The 17500-nt window shown below is 36.8% G+C and overlaps 1 non-coding gene across 1 annotated transcript; it reads right to left on the bottom strand.

The window, feature by feature from the left end:
• Positions 1-17183: 17183 nt before the first annotated feature.
• Positions 17184-17292, bottom strand: LOC148571782 (small nucleolar RNA R71). Its single transcript, XR_015880509.1, has one exon. It is a non-coding gene; the product is annotated as a small nucleolar RNA R71 (small nucleolar RNA).
• Between the last annotated feature and the right edge of the window lie 208 nt (positions 17293-17500).

The raw sequence follows: 17500 nt of genomic DNA, 5'->3' as shown, positions 1-17500 counted from the left end.
TAATTACATGTTTTCATCTTCTTTCTTTTATGAATTCTTGCTTCTACTCTTTCATTCTCTTGATTTGTAGTGTTGATTTTCCTTTTATGCTCTCTTTTATGTTCATGCACTCATGATGGATTTGATTTACATTTAATGCAAATTTGATGTTGACGTTCTTTTAATTGTTGATTTGAGTTGTGAATTTACTTGTCTTGCAATTGGTAGTTGTTAGATTTTATCATTCTTGCATATTTACCATGCTTTCCTTTTATGCCTTCCAAGTGTTTGATAAAATGCTTGGTTGGATCTTAGAGTAGAAATTTTGTGCTCTTGGCTTGGGAAGGTAACTTAGGAACTCTTGAGTCACTAATGTCCAAGTGATTGACGATTGGGAGCCATTAACGCTAGATCTCACCAATTGATTAGGTGTAGAACTAGGACTTATGGACTTGGATTGACGTAGCTCACTTGACTTTTCTCTACTATTAGTTAGGGGTTAACTTAGTGGGGTTGATCCTTGCCAATTTTCATGTTGTGGTTAGTGATTAGAATAGAGATCCTTGACCACCCAACCTTGCCAAGACCCTTTTGTTAGTTTATTTCTTTTGCCATTTATATTTCTTGTCCATCATCTCAAAAACCCCAATTAACAAGGCACTTCATTGTAATTCCTAGGGAGAACGACCCGGAGTCTAAATACTTCGGTTATAAATTTATTGGGGTTTGTACTTGTGACAAAACCAATATTTTAATTTGATGTGAGAGTTGTTTGTTGGTTTGGAGCTATACTTGCAACGTAAATACTTTGTGAAATTCCTTACCGACAACAATTTTTGTGTCAAATTAATGGCGCCGTTGCCGGGGAGTTGCAATAGTGTTATGTTATTGGTTATTGTATATATTGTGAATAGCTTTATTTTTGGTTTGTTTGTTGATTTTTGCTAGTTGTAGGATTTAGTTTTCTTTATTTCTTGTTAGCTTTTGTTTTTATTTTCTCTTTCACTATGAATTCTCATTTTGGCTATGAGTGTGATTACAACTATGTTGTAGGAAATGGGAACTTCAATGAAGATGTGCATCAAGGATGGGATAACCAAAGGTGGGAGGAGCCATATACATATGATCAATCCTCATGGCAACAACCTCCACCGATGCACTATGAAGAAGAGCCATTCTATGATGCATGCCAATTCAATGGTTATGGTGAATCCTCTTATGAATTTCAAGAACCGCCACACACCCATGAGCCATGTCCTCAACATAGCCCTCAACCATACTCACAAGCCCCTTCTTACCAACAACCATATGAATCATATGAACCACACATAGAGCCACCACCACTCCAACATCAACATTTTCAAGAGCCACCCCCTCCATATTATTACCAAGATGAACCACCTCCAATACATGAAAACTTTCAACCACAAGATGAATCCTACTTTCCACCACAACCTCCCATGGAAGAATATTTATGTCCTTCAATCCAAGAGTCATATGATCCTACTCATGATATCCAAGAAGAACAAGAGCCAAGGGATCGTTTCAAGGAGACATTGGATCAATTTCAAGCAACCATGGAGTGTTTTGTGCAACAAATGGAAAGAATGGGAAATATTGAACCACCACAACCCTACCAAGAAGAACCACCTTCCGACAATAATACCTTTCCCTCAAACAATGAACCCTCTCTTCCACCATCACCCTCCGATGAAGCCTTCATGCTAGAATTAAGGGATCTTGAATCTCATATCTTAAGGTGACACGAGGAGGATGAAAAGAAATTTGAGGAGTTAAGAGCAAAAACGGCTATCATGGTAGAAGCCATTAGCAACATAGTCTCATCCCGCCTAAGCCTATACGATCAAGGCACTTCCATTGTGGAATGTGGAGAAGCAACCAAGGAGCCTAGTGAGGGAGTGAACTTGAAGCTCCAAGGTGAAGAAGAGGAGTTAAAGCAAGACATGCAACAAGAGGAAGAGGTAGGGATTATTGAACAAGAGGAGGAAGTGGTTGAAGACTTAGGAGATGCGGAACCTCCTTGGGAACATAGAGTTGAAGAAAACCCCTCCAAGATGATTGAAATTGATGCCAGGGAGGAATGTGCACAACCTCCAAGGCATATCCCTCATGAAGGATTGGATGGGATAGAGCAAGAATTGAGTCCCCTTGGTGATGAAGATCAAGCATCAAGTCTTAGTGGTGAAGAATCCTTTGAGCATGAAGAACTTTCTCCCAAGGAGATGGAAAGCAATGTGGAGGTAAATCTCTCTTGTCCTCCCATTTGTGATTTGAGTAAGGGAAAATGTTTAGATAAAATTGTTGAACAAAGGATTGAAATTAAGAGATCTTGTGAAGAGGTGGAAGTCCTTAGAAAAAAGAGGATGGGAATTGAATACGCTTTGTCAAGACCCTTGGAATCACATTTACCTAGGTTGCCATCTACAGCTTCATTTGAGTGGATGAAACTCATTTCTATTATCTTTATTATCCCACTCGAATATAGTTTGCTTGAAACGGATGGTCAACTTAGGATGCTTTGTGGGATGAAGCGTAAAAGAAAGATGTTTTGTGGTTGGCGTTGCAAATCAAGGCTCATTATGGTTGAAGCTTCAAGGAGTAAAGGTTGGACTAGTGCTCAATTGGATGGGTCTAGGAGAATAGATTGGTGCTCCTATGAGAATTCATCTCTCTTGCCACCCGGAAAAAATCACCATGATCAACTCAAAGACGGGTGTGAAAACAAAGTGTGGGATCCCGGATCACACAAGGAAGATCAACTTTGGGAGCCTATGGTTTGTGAAGAACCCCATCAAAGCTTGGAGTTATTAACTTTGAATGATGAAGCACAATGGAAGTCCAAGCATTGGTGGATGTTCAAGGATGGATTCAAACACAAGCCACCTTGATAGAAGCTCCCCATAAGTCCAACTTAAGGACAATAAACAAAAGTGCTAGGTGGGAGACAACCCACCATGGTAAACTCTTTCCTTTTTCCCTCTTGTATATATTGGTAAAATTAGTTTAATTTCATGTTTTGAATTGCTTAATTGAGTTTATCTGGGATTCTAGTAGGTTAAATAAGGTTCTATGATGTTGTGGTAGCTGTTTGGAGGTTTGGAATGCTTGGTTTGGTGCAAAAACATAGAAAAATTTTGAAAAAAAATAGAGCACCAACCCGCGCGTACGCGCGCCTCAAGCATTTTCGACCATCCACGCGGACGTGCCATGTACGCTTACGCGTGGATTGAATTTTTTTCCACTTTCCATACATTCACCCGAGAGTTGTGCCTGAAGTGTGCCAACTTGGTGCCCCAGGGCACGCGCACGCGTATCTTGCGCGTCCGCATCGACTCTCTGCCTTGCCATGCACGCGTACGCGCACTGCACGCGTACGCGTCGCTTCCATTTCATCAATCCACGCTTACGTGCACATGACGTGCACGCGTGGATTGCCCTGTTTCACTCACCTTCTTTTCTTCTCATCTTTCCATTTCTTTCCTTCTTCTCTTCTCTTTCCACCCTTCAATCATCATCCAACACTACCAAACATCATATAACACAATTTTCTTTTAGTTAGTTTAATTTTTGTTTAATTTTTGTTTTCCGTTATAAGTGTTGGATTACTAATCTTGTTTACTGTTTACTGCTGCTGCTTGTTGATAGTATGTTAGTTTAACATCATTGTTGTTATTGTCATTGTTGGATTCCTTTGTTGAGGTTGCAATTTATTACTTGGATTTGAATTTTCGTGGTGAACATTTGTGAATACCAAGTGAATGTTACATTGCCTTTATGCTTTTTAACTCTTTTGAATTGCTTGTTTTGGCCACCATGCATTCATCATCTATTGTTAGGCAATTGTATATTATCATTGCATTTTTTTTAGGTGATACTTGTTTATGGTTTACCCTTATTCACATCACCTATTTCATGCATTGAGTTTGTGAAATAGTGAAATTGGATCGAAAGCTTACCTAGCAACATATTTTTGAGCTTTTCAAGCTTTGTGGACCATGCCTGCTATGTGATTGATTTTGACTTCTATACCCTTTTTCCTAAGTTCCATAGCATCCATGTGTTTCACCTCTATGTCACTTAGGTGTTGCAACAACTTCAATATGTGTCATTGTTTAATGTGTGAGCTCTTTATACCATTTTGTTCATCAAATTTACTTGCACATTAATCAATGTCCATGCATTATCCAATTTCACAATTGCTTGATTAATTGCTTGAATGCTTCCATGCCTCTTCACTACTTGTGTGGTTGACTTAACCTACAAGTCTTTTAAGGTATCTCAAGCACACTAGAATGAATGAAGTGCATGTTTTATTTTGTATAATTGTGACATGGTTTCTAAATACTAGAGTGTGAGTTCTAAACCGCATGCAAGATAGGACCCACACACTTATTTTTCATCAATGTCACACCAATTCACTCACTCAATTCTAGTGATTCACCTCATTCCAACAATTCACGCTTCCTAGCATTTGTATATTTTTATCTTACGGTGTTTATTTTGTTTTTCATGATCGATGCACCATAAGCAAAAATGGAAGCGGAAGGAAGAACACGCAGCAACCGGTTGACCTACCAGCTGAAGGTGGCAACTCGGAGAGTCGCCGTACCCCCTTGCTCATCTTTGAGTGCACCAAGGACGGTGCAAACTTTTAAGTGTGGGGAGGTCGTCCGACCACTCGGCATTTTTGGGTGACAAGTTTCTAATCCCAACACTTTTGCATTTCATTTTAGGATTTTTAGTTGTATTTTCTAATTTTGCATATGTATATATTAAGCTTAGTCAAAATCATGATATTTTCCAAGGATTTTATCTATAGGGCACCCCAATTGAAAAAAAAAATTTTTTTAGAACTTGCTTGAATTATATACTTTGTGGAACATGATTTTTGAGCTAAGAACACAAGCATGTGAGATTTGAGCCTAATCGTGTGGTTACATCATACATAACCACTTACTTTCATTCATGTGTGCATTATTCTCTTCCTATGATTGTAATCTTTGATTTGTTTAATTCTTTATGTCCATTATTTTATGTATACATGCATTTATATGATTGAGGCCATTGTTTCAAATAGCTCACTTACCCAAATAAGCCTACCTTTTATCTTCCATTGTTAGCCAAACTTGAGCCTATGCTTAACCCATTTGTTTTTAACTGTAGCACATTACAAGCCTAAGTGAAAAACAATAAATGTCCCTTAATTTGGATCTTTGATTAGCTTAGGCTAGTGAGAGTGTTTATCAATTGATTTTGGGAGAGTTGGGAACATTGGGTAGAGATAAAAGTGTGTTTGTGTTTTTGTTGAAAAATTTTTGGGAATTGGGTACATACTCATGTATTAATCATGTGTAAACCATACGCATTGATGTTCTTGTATACATTTTAGCTTGAAAGAAAAAAAAATGAGAAAAACAAAAAAAAATATATGTATATATAAAAAAAAAGAAAATATATAGACAAAGAAAAGCAATAAAAATGGGACAAAAATGTCCCAAAGCAAGGTTTAATAAAAGTCAATGCATATGGGTGGTGATCAAAAAGAGAATGCATGAGTGTGTGAAAAAGTGAAGAATGGGTAGTTAGGTTGTTTAGAATTGTATAGGGTGTCATAGGTTAGGTGGGGAGTTTAGGTTAATCAAAGATTCGAAATTCTAGCTCACTTAACCATATGCATCCTACCTTGACCCTAGCCCCACTACAACCTATGGGAAATACCTCATGATATTTGTATGCATGCATAAAGTAATTGTTGATTGTTAGATGAAAAACAAATTTTGGAAAGCATGATTAGGGGAGAATTGAGTGAATCAACCCCATACACTTGAGTGCCTAGAGCGGATACACATCCGATGAGGGTTCGATTGCTCAATTACATGTTTCCACCCATGATCATCTCTTTTCTTGCAAGTTTGTAAAATCTTTTTAATAATTCAATTTAATTGTGGGTTGAGTGATTGCTATTGCCTTAGCCCTTGTGTTTGTATATGTATTCTTGGAAATTGATTTATTTTGACCAAGTGGATGCATTCATGTAGATAGATTGCATATAGATAGATTGCATGTAGTTAGTTTGCATTGAATAAATGTTGATGTCCCTTTGCTTCTTTCTTCATTTTAGCATGAGGACATGCTTAGTTTAAGTGTGGAGAGATTTGATAAACTCCGATTTTGTGGTTTATCTTGTGCTTATTTTGGGGGATTTTATCACCTTTTCTCACATTTATTCAATAAAAATAGCATGGTTTTGTAATTCTCCCTTGAATTGTGCTTAAATGTGAAAACATGCTTTTTAGACCCTAAAATTGGTAATTTTAATTCACTTTAATTCCATTCGATGCCTTGATGTATTTGTTAAGTGATTTTAGGTTCATAGGGCAAGTATTGGATGGAAGAAGTGAGGAGAAAAGCATGCAAGCGGGAGAACAAATGAAGAAATGAAGGAACCGGAAAGCTGTCAAACCCGACCTCTTCGCACTCAATCGACCATAACTTGAGCTACAGAGGTTCAAATTAAGCGATTCCAATTGTGTTGAAAAGCTAACATCCGGAGCTTCGAAATGATATAAAATTTGCCATATGTTACTTCACGCTAAGGGGCGCGCACGCGCACTGATTCTGCCGTGGCCTACTTTAGTGAAATCGCCCCCAGCGATTTCTGAAGCACTTTGGGCCCAACCCAACTCATTTCTGAAGCTATTTCATGCAGAATTCAAGCTTGGGCAAGGGGGAGCAAATAGATTTTTAGCCAATATGAGCCTTTAGTTATGTTTCTAGAGAGAGAAGCTCCCTCTTCTCTCTAGAATTAGGTTAGGTTAATCTCTTCTAGATTTAGGTTTAATTACATGTTTTCATCTTCTTTCTTTTATGAATTCTTGCTTCTACTCTTTCATTCACGCTAAGATGACTTGTCATCAACGTGCCACGCCCCTTTAGTGTCCTTCAGCATTGCTCTCTGGAAAACTATACTGGCGTGCCACGCCCATGTAAAAGATTCAATCATGCTTCTCTGGAAAACTATACTAGCGTGCCATGCCCAGCTCCTGGCGTGCCACGCCCATATAAAGGCTTTGAGGATCCTTTATAGAATTCAATACTGGCGTGCCATACCCAGCTCCTGGCGTGCCATACCCAGCTCCTGGCGTGCCACGCCCATACAATTTCATGGCATTTGTTCCAAGTGGCACGCCAGTTTCACACGGCCAGCTTGTTTTGTTGTTTTCTTCCCTTTTTTGTTGCCCTTTTCACCTGAAATTCAGCACAAACCCATTTCAAAGCAATGTACCATAATATTCATCAAATAGTTCATAAATTGCAATGATCAAATGAGATTATAATATTTTATGGTCCTTTTTAGGCAAGAAAAAGGGTAAATGATGCGAGTCATCAACCCCAATGTTGATACCAGAATTGCATAATTGAGCACCTCTCTTCTCAACAAGCATTGGGAGCCAATTCAATCCACTTTAATAATGGCCAAAAGCCCAATCCAAAGACTTGAAGATTAATTGAAGAAAGTGTATAAATAGCTTAGAGTTTACGTTAGTTGGGGTTTGGAGAGATTGGGAGATGAATCTAGATTCAGAACTCTGCAATCATCTCTCTTTCACTTTCTTTACTTTTCTGCACTTTTCTTCCTCTTTGTGATTTGAATTGAGCTATGATGAACTAAACCCTATTTCATTGGGTTAGGGAGCTCTGTTGTAATTCAATAGATCAACATTAGTTTTCATTTTTCTTCTTCTATCTTTTCTCTTGATCTACCTAGGAAGATTTCGTTCTTCATTCAATCATTCAATTGTCTTGGGAAAGAAATTGAATGTAATTGGGTTCTGTGATAGGCTTGGAAGAGAAATTACAGAATCATGCTTGAAATCTTCCTCACACTGGATTAGGTTGGGGTTTGGATGGATATCGTAACATGTAATCCTACCAACACTGTGATCTATGAATGTGTGTGGTATAATCAGTGACCATACATCATCTCTTCCCATGAGCACGTAAATCAAGGAATTGGGCAATTATTCATACTTAGAGAGATTGGATTGCCAAGGAATTGGGATCCAATCACCTAAGATTGCAAAGGAGATCAATGAATGCATTGATTGAGGAAGAGATGAAAATGAAATTGATCCAGAGAATTATAATATCTCCTGACCCCAATGAGCTTTCCCACTTCTGATCTTACCCATTCTTTTACATTCTATTGTGACATTTATGTTTAACAATTCCCATTCCCATTTAATTACTTGCAATTTAAGTTTCTGCACTTTAGTTTCCTGTAATTTCCCTTCTGCCATTTAATTCTGTTATTTACATTCTACAATTTAAATTCTGTCATTTACATTTCTTGCTTTTTAAGTTTCCCGCCAATTTACATTCTGCAATTCTCCATTCAATTCTGATTCAGTTCAACTAGAACACTCCTTCAATTAAAATTGCTCAACCAATTAATCCCCTGTGGGATTCGACCTCACTATATTGTAGGTTTTTACTTGACGATAATCCGGTGCACTTGCTGGTGGAAATTTGTTAAGAGACAAGTTTTCGTGTATCAAGTTTATGGCGCCGTTTCTGGGGATTGATTTGTATTGACAATGATTAAATTGAAGGATAACTAGATTGAGTATTTTTCTATTCTTTTGTTAATTAAGTTTCAATTTCAGCTGTTTACTTTTATCTTATGAAATTTTAAGTTGTTTCTCTTTATTTATCTTTATTTCTTTACTTTTCAGCAAATTAGTCCACTACTTGTTTGATCAATTGCACTAACCAAGCTAACCTTAATTCTTAGTGAATTTTCTACTTGCTGTTTACCTATGTTTATTGAGTGCATGATGAGAGAACTTTTGCGTGGTCTAGAAATTTGCGGATAAATCCTCGTTGCAAGTATAGTTTCTAAACCTTCAAAAGTCCTTTCATACAAACGTTTTGGTTGTCACAAGTAACAAACCCCTTTTAAAATTGATAACCGATTATTTAAACCTCGGGTCATCTTCTCAAGGAATTGCAGGGAGGTATGTTCTTATTATTGGTTATGAGTTTGTAAATTGGGGGTTTTGAAAGTAAGGAAGCAGTATGTTGAACAAAAAGAATAAAATAAAATAGTAATAATAAAATAAACTCTTGGCAAGGTATTAGAAATTAGAGGTCCTATCCTAGCTATCCTTATCAATGATGATGAAAATTGAATCTTAATTCCACTTTGTTAACCTTTACTAAGGCAAAGGAAGGTCAAGGGATTAATTGGTTTGATCTTCGGATCCTATTTATTTCCTAAGAAAAGATTGGGATTATTGAAGTTCAATTTAATTAACAAAGATAACAATTATCAATCATGTTTGAGTTTGATAACTCCTGAATTACTGATTTCTTAACCAAGACCAAAAAGGAGAAAAGTAAATCTACTGGAATAAAAATGTCTTCAGATGGGAATAACAATAATGTAAATAAAATAAAGCAATAATAAATTGAAATACCTCAATTAGCATTAATTCAAAGAGTAATATGTAACATAGAAGAATTCATAAATAAAATTTGGAAAATAATAAAAAGAACATTGAACCTGGGATTGAGAGTCCCTCCTAAAACTAAGAGAAATCCTAAATCCTAATCCTAAGAGAGAGGAGAGAATCTCTCTCTCTAAAAACTACATCTAAAACTTTGAAAAGTGAATATGAAAGCCTGTTCATGAATGGATGCATTCTCCCACTTTATAGCCTCTAATCTGTGTTTTCTGGGCCACAAACTGGGTCAGAAATAGCCCAGAATTTGCTGGTTGTGAATTCAAACACGCTGCTTTTTCGTCACTGCGACGCGGCCACATGGAGCACGCAGTCGCATCGCCTAGCGTCAGAGAAACCATAGCATATTATATATCAAATCGAAGCCCCGGACGTTGGCTTTCTAATGCAACTAGAACCGCATCGTTTGGATCTCTGTAGCTAAAGTTATAGCCACTTGAGTGCAAAGAGGTCAGGCTGGACAACTTAGCAATTTCTCCAACTTTTTGTATTCATTCCACTTTTGCATGCTTTCTTTCCATCCTCTGAGCCATTCCTGCCCTGTAATCTCTAAAATCACTTAACACACATATCAAGGCATCTAATGGTGATAAGGGTAAATTAATTTTTGGTAATTAAAAGGCTCGGGAAGCAAGTTTCCAATTATAGAATAAAGTTAGGAAGGAAATATAAAACCATGCAAATATTATGAATAAGTGGGTAAAGAGTTGATAAAATCCACTCAATTGAGCACAAGATAAACCATGAAATAGTGGTTTATTAACCTCCCCACACTTAAACATTAGCATGTCCTCATGCTAAGCTCAAGAGAAGCTATAAAGGTGAAGAGGAGTAGTAGAATGTATGAAATGTAACCTATCTATATGAATGCAACTACATGCAAAATAATTCTACCTACTTGGTTAAAAATAAATAAGTTCTCCAAGACAAACATGAATCAGATTTCACTAATTCAAATTATACAATAAAAGACAGGTAAACTTGTAAGAAGATAGCTCATGAAAGCAGGGAACATAGAATCAAGCATTGAACCCTCACTGATAGTGTATATCACTCTAGTCTCTCAAGTGTCTAGGGTCAATCACTCTACTCTTCCCTAGTCATGCTTTCTAAACTTTGTTCTTCATCTAACCAATCAATAAATATTTAGCATATCAATGCAAACATCATGAGGTCTTTTTAGGGTTGTAATGGGGCTGAGGTAAAGGTAAGGGTACATGTATAGCCAAGTGAGCTATAATATGAATCTTTGACTAACCTAAGCTCTTACCTAATATACATATACTCTATATACTTTTAAATTCATGCCTAGCTACCCATAACTCCCACTTTTGTATAATTCTCATACTCATGTACCAAATTTTCTTTAATTTTTATCACATGTGCATTGATCTTTTATTAAACTTAATTATTGGGGTAATTTTGTCCCCTTATTTATTTATTGAATTTTTTTTTGAATCATAAAAGCAAACATAACTTATCAATGCACATGGATTTTTTTATTATTATTATTTTTTTTCTGGTTTTACATGAGTAGGTTCCCAAATTCCCAATATTTAAATAAATTAGAAACATGATACATTCCCTTATTAACCTATGTTCCCACAATTTTTCCACACTTAGTTGATGCACAATCTCTATCTTAAGCTAACCAAAGATTCAATTGGGGTATTTAATTTGTTTTTCTACTTAAGGCTAGTGATGTGGTAAAATTTAGAATAAATGGGATTTAAAAGGCTCAAGGTGGCAAACAAAGGTGATTGAAAGGGTAGGCTTATTTGGGATAAGTGAGTAAAAATTCAAATAATGGCCTCAATCATATGCAAGCATGTAAATATACTAAATAATAGACATATAGACTGGAACAAAATCTAGATTGTAGTTATAGAGAAGAAAACACACAAGAATAAAAATTTATGGTTAATTAATGTAACCATGTAAATAAGCTCAAATCTCACAGGTTGTGTGTTCTTTAGCTCAAAAACCATGTTCCAAATACAACTTCAAACAAATTTTACACAAAAAAATTTTGATTTTAAATTAGTGAAATTTTTTCAAAAATAGGATCTTAAAAAGAAATTTATTACTTTAACCAAGTAGTGACTAAATGCATAAAATCAAACAAATATGCAATTAAATATGCAAATGCAGCAATTAACAAAGAAATTAAAATATTGGTGTTGATAAAAAAATACTAACCCATGGAGATCGGTATCGACCTCCCCATACTTAAAGATTGCACCGTCCTCGGTGCATGCTGAGATGTGCAGGTGGACGGGTTGTTCCAACCGATGCTTTTCTTCAAGGATTATGTAGATGGACTTGTTTGTCTCCCCTTTTAGAAGTTTCTCCCTTTTTCCGTCTTTGGTGGCCAGCCTGAAAGAAGAGAAAAAGAAGAACGGTAACCTAGAAATAAAAATAAGAAGACAAATAAAATATGGTTGGGTTAATGCCAATTGATAAGGGTCTCATTTACATGGAAGCTTCAACATGTACGTGAGAAAATAATAGAAGCCATGGCATACCAGTGGTACAAAATTTGTAACAATGGGGGAGAGTGTGGGTAATGAAAATATCAATATAAGTTCATGTCAATGCAAATGAACTGCAAATATCATAAAAGATTGGCATTGGTAGATAATTAATATCATCCCACAGTGTAAAACAAGTCACTAAAAATAATTCAAGAAAAGATGCAACAGTTGACTAAGAACATTTAACACCAATGGTAAAATAATAAATTTAAAAAATAAAAATATGCACAAAATTAAAATGCAATGAATGAAAATATGCAATAAAATAAAATAAAATATAATGAAGGTGAAAAGAAATGAGAAGTGAAAGAAATAAAGTAAGAAAGAAGGAAGAAAGAATAAGAAAAGATAGAAAACTTAGGATTAGAGAAGAAAAGATAAGATAATTGGCACTAATCTGGATAAGTTGTGCGGCGCAGGCGACGCAGTCGCGTGGGTGATGCGGTCGCGTGGTGCGCGATAAGGTTGGGTGACGCGGACGCGTGGGGCACGCAATCGCGTGACTCGATTTGTGCTAGTGGCGCGAGTGCAGCCTCGCAGTCGCACAACTCTCTGTTCGAAACTTGGTATTGCCAAAATCCAGGGTGACGCGGTCGCGTGATCGACGCGATCGCGTGAGTGGCCATTATGGGGGTATGATGCGGACGCGTGAGCCATGCGTCCGCGTGGTAAGGCTGTGCGTTCAGCACCGATCCAGCATCACTCCAGCTCATCTTTCGGCCATGCACCCTTTTGACGTCGATTTTCAGGTCACGCGGCCGCGTGGGTGACGCGGCCGCGTGGGAGGCCAATGTTCCCACCTTACGCGGACGCATCAGCAATGCTGCCGCGTCGTGTGCGTGCTTTTTTATTAATCTAAAAAAATACAGAATGCAGTGTTAATATGAATGTGATGCAAAAACTCCAGGTTCAATATAATAAAATAAAATAAAACTTGAAAACAAATAAAACTAAATAAAAATGAAAAAAAAGAACGATCATACCATGGTGGGTTGTCTCCCACCTAGCAGTTTTAGTTAGAGCCCTTAAGTTGGACATTTGGTGAGCTCCCTGTTATGGTGGCTTATGCTTGTATTCATCCAGGAATCCCCACCAGTGTTTCTACGTCCAGTCATGTAAAGCCCTTAAGAAGCTTCAAACAGATTCTTAGGCTCCCGGGGTGACAAATGTCAGAGCAGATTCCAGGATCCCAAATCTTGCTTTTACACCCATTTTTGTTGGGGTTTGTATTTTTCCAGCCGGGTGATAAGTAATTTGAATTCTCACTGCAGCTACCAAACAGCTTCCTAGACCCATTCAATTGAGCTCTACACCAACCTTTGCATTTAAACTTAAGGCTTCCAACCATAAAGAACCTTGCAGGACAATTCTTACCACTGACCATCTTCCTCTTACTCTTAATGCCACAAAGAGCTCTAAGTTGACCATCCGTCTCCAGTAGCCCATATTCAAGTGGAATTAGAAAGCTAAGGGATATGAATTTTACCCACTTGAATGTTGTGAAGGATGATGGCAACGTAGGGGGAGGAGTCTCCAGCAACTTTGGCAAAGTGATATCAAGCTCCACTCCCCTATGCTCTTCTTTGACAACTTCCACCTCTTTGCAAACTTCTTTAATTTCAACCTCTTCCTCTTGGTAGCTTTCTTCCAATTCAATCTCTTCTTCATTACTTACCAAGGGCATGGGAGGCTGTGCTTCTTCTTCTATAATCTCCATCTCTTGATCAACCTCTTCCAAGTCTTCAACTATGATATGCTTTGGAGGTTGTACACCCTCCTCAACATCAAATGCAACCGTCTTGGAAGGAGGTTCTATGTCTTGACTTTTTCATGGAGGTTCAGCATCTCCTAAGTCTTCAACCACTTCTTCCTCTGCAACTATTATGACTTTCTCCACTTGTTCCAATACAAAGCCATGTTCCTCATTGTCCACCGAAGTTTCTAGTGTCTCCTTCATGCTTTGCTCTTCTTTTGATTCTCCACATGTAGCCATGGGAGTTCTTTGAGTGCTCAGATATTGGGAAGCTATTATATTTACGAACTCGCCTAAGGCGGTCACGAAATTTAGCACACTCTTATTCATTCTTTCTTGCCTTTGAAGAATAACACAAAGTCTGTCATCCATTGGAGGTCGGGGTGGATATGAGGATTCATTGGTTGGGAGAGAGGGTTCATAATAGGAAGGTGGTTCATCTTGATAATGATATAGAAATGGTGAATATTGAGGTGGTGGTTCTGTGTATGGTTCATTTGGCTCATAAGGTGGTTGGTATGGTGGATACGGGTTAGGATCATATGAAGGTGAATGGTGAAAAGGGGCTTGTGAGTATGGTGGTCTAAAGTCATGTTGAAGAGAGGGTTTATAGGCATATGGTGGTGGTTGTTGATAGTTCATTGGAGGTGGTTGTTGCCATGAGGGTTGATCAGATCCTTGTGGCTCCTCCCATCTTTGATTGTTCCAACCTTGATGCCTGTTCTCATTGTAATTTTCTCTTCCTGCAATATAATTGTAATCAGACTCATAGCCAAAGGGGTGAGAGTTCATAGTAGCAAATAAAAATTGAAAACAAAAATAAAAACAAATTTAAATTAAAAGGTTATTGAAATTTAAATTTTGAATTTGAAAATTAAATTTTTGAAATTTGAAATTTGAAATTTTGAATTTTAAATTTTTGAAAATTGAATTTTGAAATTTGATTTTTTAAAATAAGATAAGATAAGATAAAAATTTTAAAATCAAAATCTGAATTTTTTTTATGGAAAATTTGAAAATTCAATAAAAATAAAGAGAAAAGATATTTTTGAATTAAATGAGGAAAGAGAAAAACAATAAAATGACACCAAACTTAAAATTTTTAGATCAAAACGAAGAAAACAACTAAGAACAACTTGAAGGTCAAGATGAACACGAAGAACAAATTTTTGAAAAAATTTTTTAATAACTAAATAAAAACTAATAATCTCTTAATTTATGAAAAAGCAAAAATAAAAACAAAAATAAAAACAAATAAACAAGCAAAAGAAAATATTTACAATAACCAATAATAAGGCACACGTTTGCAATTCCCCGGCAACGGCGCCATTTTGATAAGAGAACTTTTGCGTGGTCTAGAAATTTGCGGATAAATCCTCGTTGCAAGTATAGTTTCTAAACCTTCAAAAGTCCTTTCATACAAACGTTTTGGTTGTCACAAGTAACAAACCCCTTTTAAAATTGATAACCGAGTATTTAAACCTCGGGTCGTCTTCTCAAGGAATTGCAGGGAGGTATGTTCTTATTATTGGTTATGAGTTTGTAAATTGGGGGTTTTGAAAGTAAGGAAGCAGTATGTTGAACAAAAAGAATAAAATAAAATAGTAATAATAAAATAAACTCTTGGCAAGGTATTAGAAATTAGAGGTCCTATCCTAGCTATCCATATCAATGATGATGAAAATTGAATCTTAATTCCACTTTGTTAAACTTTACTAAGGCAAAGGAAGGTCAAGGGATTAATTGGTTTGATCTTCGGATCCTATTTATTTCCTAAGAAAAGATTGGGATTATTGAAGTTCAATTTAATTAACAAAGGTAACAATTATCAATCATGTTTGAGTTTGATAACTCCTGAGTTACTGATTTCTTAACCAAGACCAAAAAGGAGAAAAGTAAATCTACTGGAATAAAAATGTCTTCAGATGGGAATAACAATAATGTAAATAAAAGAAAGCAATAATAAAGTGAAATACCTCAATTAGCATTAATTCAAAGAGTAATCTGTAACATAGAAGAATTCATAAATAAAATTTGGAAAATAATAAAAAGAACATTGAACCTGGAATTGAGAGTCACTCCTAAAACGAAGAGAAATCCTAAATCCTAATCGTAAGAGAGAGTAGAGAACCTCTCTCTCTAAAAACTACATCTAAAACTATGAAAATTGAATATGAAAGCCTGTTCATGAATGGATGCATTCTCCCACTTTATAGCCTCTAATCTGTGTTTTCTGGGCTGCAAACTGGGTCAGAAATAGCCCAGAATTCGCTGGTTGTGAATTCAAACACGCTGCTTTTTCGTCACTGTGATGCGACCGCATGGAGCACGCGGTCGCATCGCCTAGCATCAGGGAAACTATGATATATTATATATCAAATCGAAGCCCCGGACGTTAGCTTTCCAACGCAACTGGAACCGCATCATTTGGACTTCTGTAGCTAAAGTTATAGCAGTTTGAGTGCGAAGAGGTCAGGCTGGACAGCTTAGCAATTTCTCCAACTTCTTATATTCCTTGCACTTTTGCATGCTTCCTTTCCATCCTCTGAGCCATTCCTGCCCTGTAATCTCTGAAATCACTTAACACACATATCAAGGCATCTAATGGTAATAAGGGAAAATTAATTTTTGGTAATTAAAAGGCTCGGGAAGCAAGTTTCCAATTATAGAATAAAGTTAGGAAGGAAATATAAAACCATGCAAATATTATGAATAAGTGGGTAAAGAGTTGATAAAATCCACTCAATTGAGCACAAGATAAACCATGAAATAGTGGTTTATCAGTGCATGATATGTAGAAGAGGAGAAACTTCAACCTTATTTGATAGTGAACCTGAGAGGACCTTCCTTAGATTAAGGAGGGAATCAAGAGGGAAAAAAGCTATTGGTGTAGAGGATGAAGAAGAGGACTTAGCTATAAATATGGAGGATGATATGGAGAACCATCATGAGGAAGAAGTGCATAATCGAGGCAGAGAGGGTGCAGCCAACCATGCTGGGCATGAGAGAAGGGTGCTAGGCTCCTATATTAACCCCAATCCTGAGAATTGTGGGAGCAGCATTCTCAAACCAAACATTCATGCCAATAACTTCGAGTTGATGCCACAGCTTATTACTCTCGTCCAAAACACTGCTCATTTGGAGGAAGTGCACAAGAGGATCCTAATCAACGTTTGACCACCTTTCTGAGAATTTGTGATACTGTAAAGTCAAATGATGTTCATCCAGACACTTAAAGATTACTTTTGTTCCCTTTCTCTCTAAAGGACAAGGCATCTAAGTGGTTAGAATCCTTTCCTATGGAAAGCTTGACAACATGGGAAGATATGGTAAACAAATTCTTGGCAAGATTCTATCCTCCACAAAGAGTTAACCGTTTGAGAGCTGAAGTGCAGAAATTTAAGCAATAAGATGGTGAAACTCTATATGAAGCATGGGAGAGATATAAAGAACTAACAAGGAAATGCCCTCCTGAAATGTTCAATGAGTGGGTGCAGCTACATATTTTCTATGAGGGTCTGTCACATGAGTCAAAGAAAGCATTAGATCACTCTTTTGGAGGCTCACTCAACAAGAAAAAGACAATTGAAGAGGCTATAGATGTCATTAAAATAGTGGTCAATAACGAATATTTCTATGCCTCTGACAGAAGCAACAACAGAGGAGTGATGGAGCTAAATCACATGGAT

The sequence above is a fragment of the Arachis ipaensis genome, chromosome B3 (genome assembly GCF_059453495.1).
Source record: "Arachis ipaensis isolate K30076 ecotype BB chromosome B3, ASM5945349v1, whole genome shotgun sequence".
Taxonomy (NCBI): Eukaryota; Viridiplantae; Streptophyta; class Magnoliopsida; order Fabales; family Fabaceae; genus Arachis; species Arachis ipaensis.
The sequence above is the reverse complement of the archived record's forward strand: the minus strand, read 5'-3'. Positions and strand labels throughout refer to the sequence as shown.